We start from the raw sequence: 5,836 nt of genomic DNA, 5'->3' as shown, positions 1-5,836 counted from the left end.
CCAAGGCTTGGGCTAATGCATTGCTTCCACGTACCTGGACCAATGGATGGTACACACGTGGTGTCCCATGGTTGGAAGCCCTGAGACTTATAAGCTAAGAGCAGGGGCCTCGAGGGAGAAGAAGGCTGATGTAACAGTGCAATAAAAGCTGCGCAGACACAACCAGTGGTCGCATCTTCCTTGCTGGCAAGGCCGCGCGCGACGTGTGTATGTGTATGTGTGTGTGTGTGAGCGAGCCAGGGTCTCACTATACAGCTCAGGCTGGCCTTGAGTTCACTTTGTAGCCCAGGCTGGTCTTGAACTCACAACGATCCTCTTGCCTCAGCCTCCCAAGTGCCCCCATGCCTGGCCTCCAGCCACCTCCTGATGGACACAGATGCAGGCTGCTTCCAAGATTTAGCAGTTCTCAAATGTGCAGCCACAGACCGCGGGGGCCTGCCTTGCTATGACAGAACAGAGACTCCCCTTGAGCTTAGCCAGAAGGCCGAGAGGCAATCGCGCTGCTGTGACGTGATGTCTTGAACTCTTAGGAGGGCCCTGCTCTGTGGAACAGGACCCTGGCTCTAGCCCTGGAGGACGCTCCTACTGCCCTCCACAGTGGCTGTACCAGGGTGCGCCCTGCCAGCGGCAGCCTCCTGCATTTGTGACTGCTTAGTCTCCTGGTGACGGCCGTTCTTCCCTGGGGGGGGGGTGGCCCTCAGGGTTGCCCTCACATTACACATGGTCCCTCCTTGGCCACCAGGTCATTATGGGGAATGACTGGTCTGTCCCCGCCAGAGGACCCAGGGCACCCAACACCGGGCGGCTGAGGCCAGCCACATGCTCACCACTTAGCAATCCTGACTCATTTTCCCCAGAGTCCCGCCAGGGCGTGTGGGTGTGGAAGGTAGCACTTACCCAGGATGTCTGGTGCAGCCCATTCAGCAGCCAAGGTGGCAGATGTGGTGCAGAGTGGGGCCCACGGGGTCACCAGGTGAAGCACAGGCACAAAACCAAAACACAAGATCAGGTGCCAGTGGCTGGCAGCAGACAGGACGGCAGGGCCTACGGGGAGTGATGGTGGCTGGGAAGGAAAGCAGGCCTGCCCAGGGTGGCCCAGAGCGCCCAGGAGCAGGTGCTCACAAAGGACCGGAGGCTGCCACCATCTGTCCATGGTCACGCAGGCAGGAGGAGCAGAGCTGTCCTCCGGGATCTCCTCGCCCACCCCTCCGCCACAAGGACAGGGGCATCTCTGAGAGGCCCTGTGCCTTCGGGGACCAGCCAGGCAGGATTCCTTCCCCAGCAGAGGCCCAGCTCTCAAGGGTGCTGTGCACCGTCTCCCTGCTGCAGAGAGCCTCCTGGTGGCCCTCACTGGCACACTCACAATTAAGGGGGAAAACTGGGCTGGGAGCTGAGGCGGCCGGGGCCTCTGTGCCTTACTCCCTGGGGCCTGGAGTTGAGTCCCAGCTCACGCACCCCTCACTGGGCAGCCACGGAGACCGCACAGCCGTGTGGCTCTGCAAAAGTCCCGTCACCACATAAGCTGCGGTGACAGCCAACGTGAGCAAGCCCAGAGCACAAGCCTGGCTCCTGTGGGCCACAGCGGCCGTGGCAGTGACGGTGACATCAGCACTGGTGGGCAGCTGTGTGCACAGCAGGAGTGGTGGGGGGGCTGCTGAGCCGGGGGTTCCTTGAGCTGAGCGAGTTTCCCATCTGTGACAGCACTGAGCTCAGGAGTGTCGTGTGGCTGCCGGCTCTAAGGACAGGCTGCTGGGCGCCAGCCCGGTGCACTTCCTGAGGGCTGTCCTGACCCGACTCGGCCTCCCGAGCTCACAGGCACACCCACGGGGCCAGGTATTGCCACACTGGGCGCATTCTCAGTTGTAACAATTAATGAAGAGACCAGGAAGACACCAACTTTTTCTACCTGGCCTCAGCAAACAGATTCACGGGAGCCGCCCAGCTAGGGAGCCCAGCTCCGCTGCTTTGCGGGTCCTCTCTTGGAGGCGCACGTGGACAGTCCCTAAGGTCGGCCCACCGGGGGTGCTCGGTTTGGAGGGGGCGAGGGAAGGGTGGTGTCCTTCTCAGCCTTCTGGTTCCCAGTTGGGACCCCTGGCAGCCGGGGCAGGGCAGAGAGCAGGGGACAGAAGACCTCACCTTTCAGCACTGCGCAGCGGCAGGAGGGTGCCGGCAGCCAGATCCGGTTTCCCGCGAGGTTGGGAGAGAAACGGAATGCGAGTTAGGTCAGCCTCCACCCCGTGCACCCCAGGTCCTGAGCTCGCGGGGAGCAGATGTAAGCCGCACCCCGCCAGGGGGCGCGCTGTGACGCGTGCATCCCAAAGCCAGAAGCCGCGGGCACCTGCAGCCCAGGGTAGCCCGCCCGGCCCGCCCACCCGGCCTGGGACGCGCAGGAGGCACTGGCACCAACCCGTGTCCTTGCTGTGCCCTGCTCTGATCTAAAGCCCACACACGCTGGCCGGAGGGTCGAGCGGAGGCTCCCAGGGGCGCCGGCCCTGAGCCGCGGCCGGCCAGGCACACAGCCCGCGGAGCCCACGTGGCGGCGCGCACACGCCCGCGGGAGCTCCCGGCTTGCCTCCCCCGCCCGCCTCGCGCTGGGTACGGCGAGCCCCAGCACCCCGCCCCTCCCCCATAGGTAGAGAGATAAGTGACTTACGCTTGACTGGAAATGCAGACAGCCAGAGCCAGGAGGGCAGCGCAGACGGGAGGGAAGAGGACGGCACGTCAGCGCCGGCACGCACACCCTCCCGCTGGCCTCCTCGCACGCTTATCTCCCTTCTGCCCCGCCCTCACGTGCCTGCTGTCACACCCATGCAGGGACCCATGCGGGGACCAGGGAGTGACCCTGTGTCGGGCCACAGGTGTGGGGACCTGGGGGCTGGCTTCGACTGCCCAGGCCCGCACTCACAGGGGGAGCTAGACTGGTAAAGAGGTCAGTTTGACAAACGTAATAGACAGCGTGAGCCTGGAGCACAGGAGTAATAGAAGGTTAATTATACAGTGCGATGCAAGTGCCGGCCGGGCCCCAGACCCGCAGCCGCAGCATGCACGGGATCAAGCGCCTGCAGACCTGTGTCTACACCTGCACTCCCTGTCCCCAACCATAAACTGCGACAGCTCCCTCCCCAGAGAGTTTCTAGGGGTCACGCAGGACCTAGAGACCAAGGCACCCCAGTCCACATGAGGCACCCCAGAGTCGGTACCGCAGGGGGTGCTGTAACCGACCCGCAGTCAGGGTGACTGCGCCCGTCGACATAAAGCTGCAGACGCTCAGGGCGGGAGTCGGGACTCTACAGAAACAGATCTGATGTCACAGAAGACTGTTTTGCTTTTGCAACAGTGATTTAAAAAGCAAACTATCGGGGTAAGGGATATAGCTCGGTGGCACAGTGCCTGCCTGGCAAGCACAAAGTCCTGAGTTCAAGTCCCGGTACCAGAAAAAACAATCAAACTATTAGAGACAGCCTGAGTAAGGAGCCAGCTAGCCAATTATGCATGTGAACCAGGGAAGCCCAGAGGCCGAAATGAGCAAGAGAGAGACCCGCAGCTTCCTCGGGCCTGGCCTGGTGGCCTTCGGGGTGAACTCTCCCCAGAAAGCTCAAGGTGCGCTCAGAGCCATGTGTACAGCCCGTTGTCTCTCACGTGAAACTAGAGGCCAGGTGTTCAGCGCAGAGACACCCCCTTGCTCATGTTTGTGTAGCTACCCCTGGACGGACCCAGGAGAAACTGGGCGTGTCGGACCCCTTGGGGAGGGCAAGGGGTGAGTCAGCGGAGAAAGAAAATCCTTCTTGGTGTTGCCTTGAGAATGTTAGAATTCTGAACTCTGGAAATCTTCTATTAATGCAAGTAAAATATTTTAGATTTAAATAACATGTCTTAAATTAAGTAATGGTCAATTCAACACTACTGCATGCCAGTGTGATGTTTTAAACTGTTCATCTGAGTGCTCGTAAAGAAGAAACAACACAGGCTGGGAGACAGCTCGGCAGCGTGAGTGCCTGCCTGGCAAGTGCAGGGTCCCGAGTTCAATCCCGGGCACCACAAACAAAAGGGGGGAGGGGACAGGGCCAGCCAGATAGCTCAGGAGACTAAAGTGCCTGCTTAGGTGGATGCAGCGACCGGGTTTGAACCCTGGCGTGCCGTGCTGGCCCCACCCCGGGACACACTTAGACTAATTGAGACTGGCATGGTATCACACACCATTAATCCCAGTGTTGGGAGGCTGAAAACACGAGGATCACTACGAGTCCAATCTGTGTCCTGAGACCCTGTAGACCCTGTACTTAACTACACACATAAATGAATGCATGCCAGGGTCACAGGCCTGGGCACCACACCAGGCTTGTCTGTTGAGCCAGACCTTGAAGAGATTTGAAAGGGGAAACAATCCCGCTGTCCTCACCGAACTGTTCTTAGGTCAAGAAAATTACTTATTTTATGAAAACATTTTATTTATGTTACTGTGCTGTGTGTTTACTACCCTTATTTTTAAATAAAACCATGCGTATTTTAGCAATAAGCTTCCTGGGATAAAATCTGCATGTTGCTGGGCATGGTGTGCATGCCTGTAATCCCGGCACACAGAAGGCTGAGGCAGGAGGAACCTTGGGAGTTTGGGACCAGACGGAGACAGAGTGGGCTGGAGGCCAGCCTGAGCTGCATAGAGACCCTGTCTCAAAGAAAAAAAATTCTGCATGCCACGCAGCTCCCCATTGGGTGGGTTTCAACAGCTTAAACTTGCACAGTCCTCGCAGAAACCCTACACCCCTGCGCTCCGCCCTCAGTGCCTCGGCTGCCAGCCCCACGCCCACGCGTCTCTTCTCCACTTCGGTGGCCTCAGTGTGCTGGGCGTCTGGCCTACAGAATCAGAGGACAGAGAGTCCCGTGACAGCCACCCATCTTGAGCTGTTAGGACTGGGGCTCCCCGGACGTGTGCGGGTGACTTGTGTGGGCGTGGTTTCCCTTTCTCTTGGGCCTGTACCCTGGAGTGGGGTTTCTGGTGAGTCAATGAGTTCAGCGTTTGCAGGAAGCAGCAGACTGGCTCCCGAGGCAGCTGCGCCCCAGCGACCCTGCCCCCAGGCCCGCAGGGTCCTCCACACCCTGGCACCACCTGCCTGCGGCCCCCGCAGGTGAGGAGGGCGCCTGGCAGTGGGCCTGACCTGCACCTTCCTGGTGGCCAAGGGCCTCGAGCAGCTCCTCACATGCTTCTTGGCCATTTGCATAGATAAATGTTCTTGAGGTAAAAATGCTCAGTGTATAGTGCCTATCAATACAGACTACCCAGGAGGGCGAAGTAAGCGCTCCGCCTTCCTCAGTCATTTTCATGTGTCCAGCGGTCCGGGGACCACAAGCTCCATGAGCACTTTGAAGGCGCCTTTCTTCTGGCTCTGCGCCCACAGAAGGGTGAAGGAGGGCTTCTCGGGGCTCTGAGCTCCAAAGCAAAGCGGGCGGGGGCAGCAGACCTTCCCTGGTTATTCCTGTCCCCAAGGCAAAGTCTCTGTCCCAGGCCTACGTCCCAGTCTACCCCAGGCTTCTCTCAGGGGAATCCAGACCCAAAGGAATCTGAGGGACACTAGCTACAGGAATACCCGCTGGCACACACACGGGGAGGGGGGGGGTCCAGGGTTCTTACTTTTTTCTTCAACTGCAACTGGAGAGTGAAAGGGTCAGCCATTCGGATCCCAACAGGACCGGGGAGCAAGGAGAGAATTAAGCGTTAGACTCCAGCCATCGCAGTGTCAGGGAAGCCAGGTTCTGGAGCTCAGCCAGCTACCCACTTTTAGTACCAGCCACACTACTTGGTCCTTGCAGCCACCCAGCCAGCCATCTACATTTCTGC

At 59.4% G+C, this 5,836-nt stretch overlaps 1 protein-coding gene across 2 annotated transcripts in view; it reads right to left on the bottom strand.

The window, feature by feature from the left end:
• LOC111814630 (epididymal protein 13-like) overlaps window positions 1–2,486 on the bottom strand; it is a 15,023-nt gene extending 12,537 nt beyond the window's left edge. The window contains exons 1-3 of one of the 2 annotated variants that reach the window (XM_023708523.1): window positions 2,408–2,486; window positions 2,137–2,145; window positions 898–906 (exon numbers count right to left, since the gene is read on the bottom strand). The gene's annotated coding sequence lies outside the window, so the exon portion shown is untranslated. Of the gene's footprint in view, window positions 1–897; window positions 907–2,136; window positions 2,146–2,372 lie in introns of both variants that reach the window. The other variant, XM_023708525.1, reaches the window with a different exon arrangement.
• Between the last annotated feature and the right edge of the window lie 3,350 nt (window positions 2,487–5,836).

Source organism: Octodon degus, unplaced genomic scaffold (genome assembly GCF_000260255.1).
Source record: "Octodon degus isolate 3935 unplaced genomic scaffold, OctDeg1.0 scaffold00382, whole genome shotgun sequence".
Lineage (NCBI taxonomy): Eukaryota > Metazoa > Chordata > Mammalia > Rodentia > Octodontidae > Octodon > Octodon degus.
The sequence above is the reverse complement of the archived record's forward strand: the minus strand, read 5'-3'. Positions and strand labels throughout refer to the sequence as shown.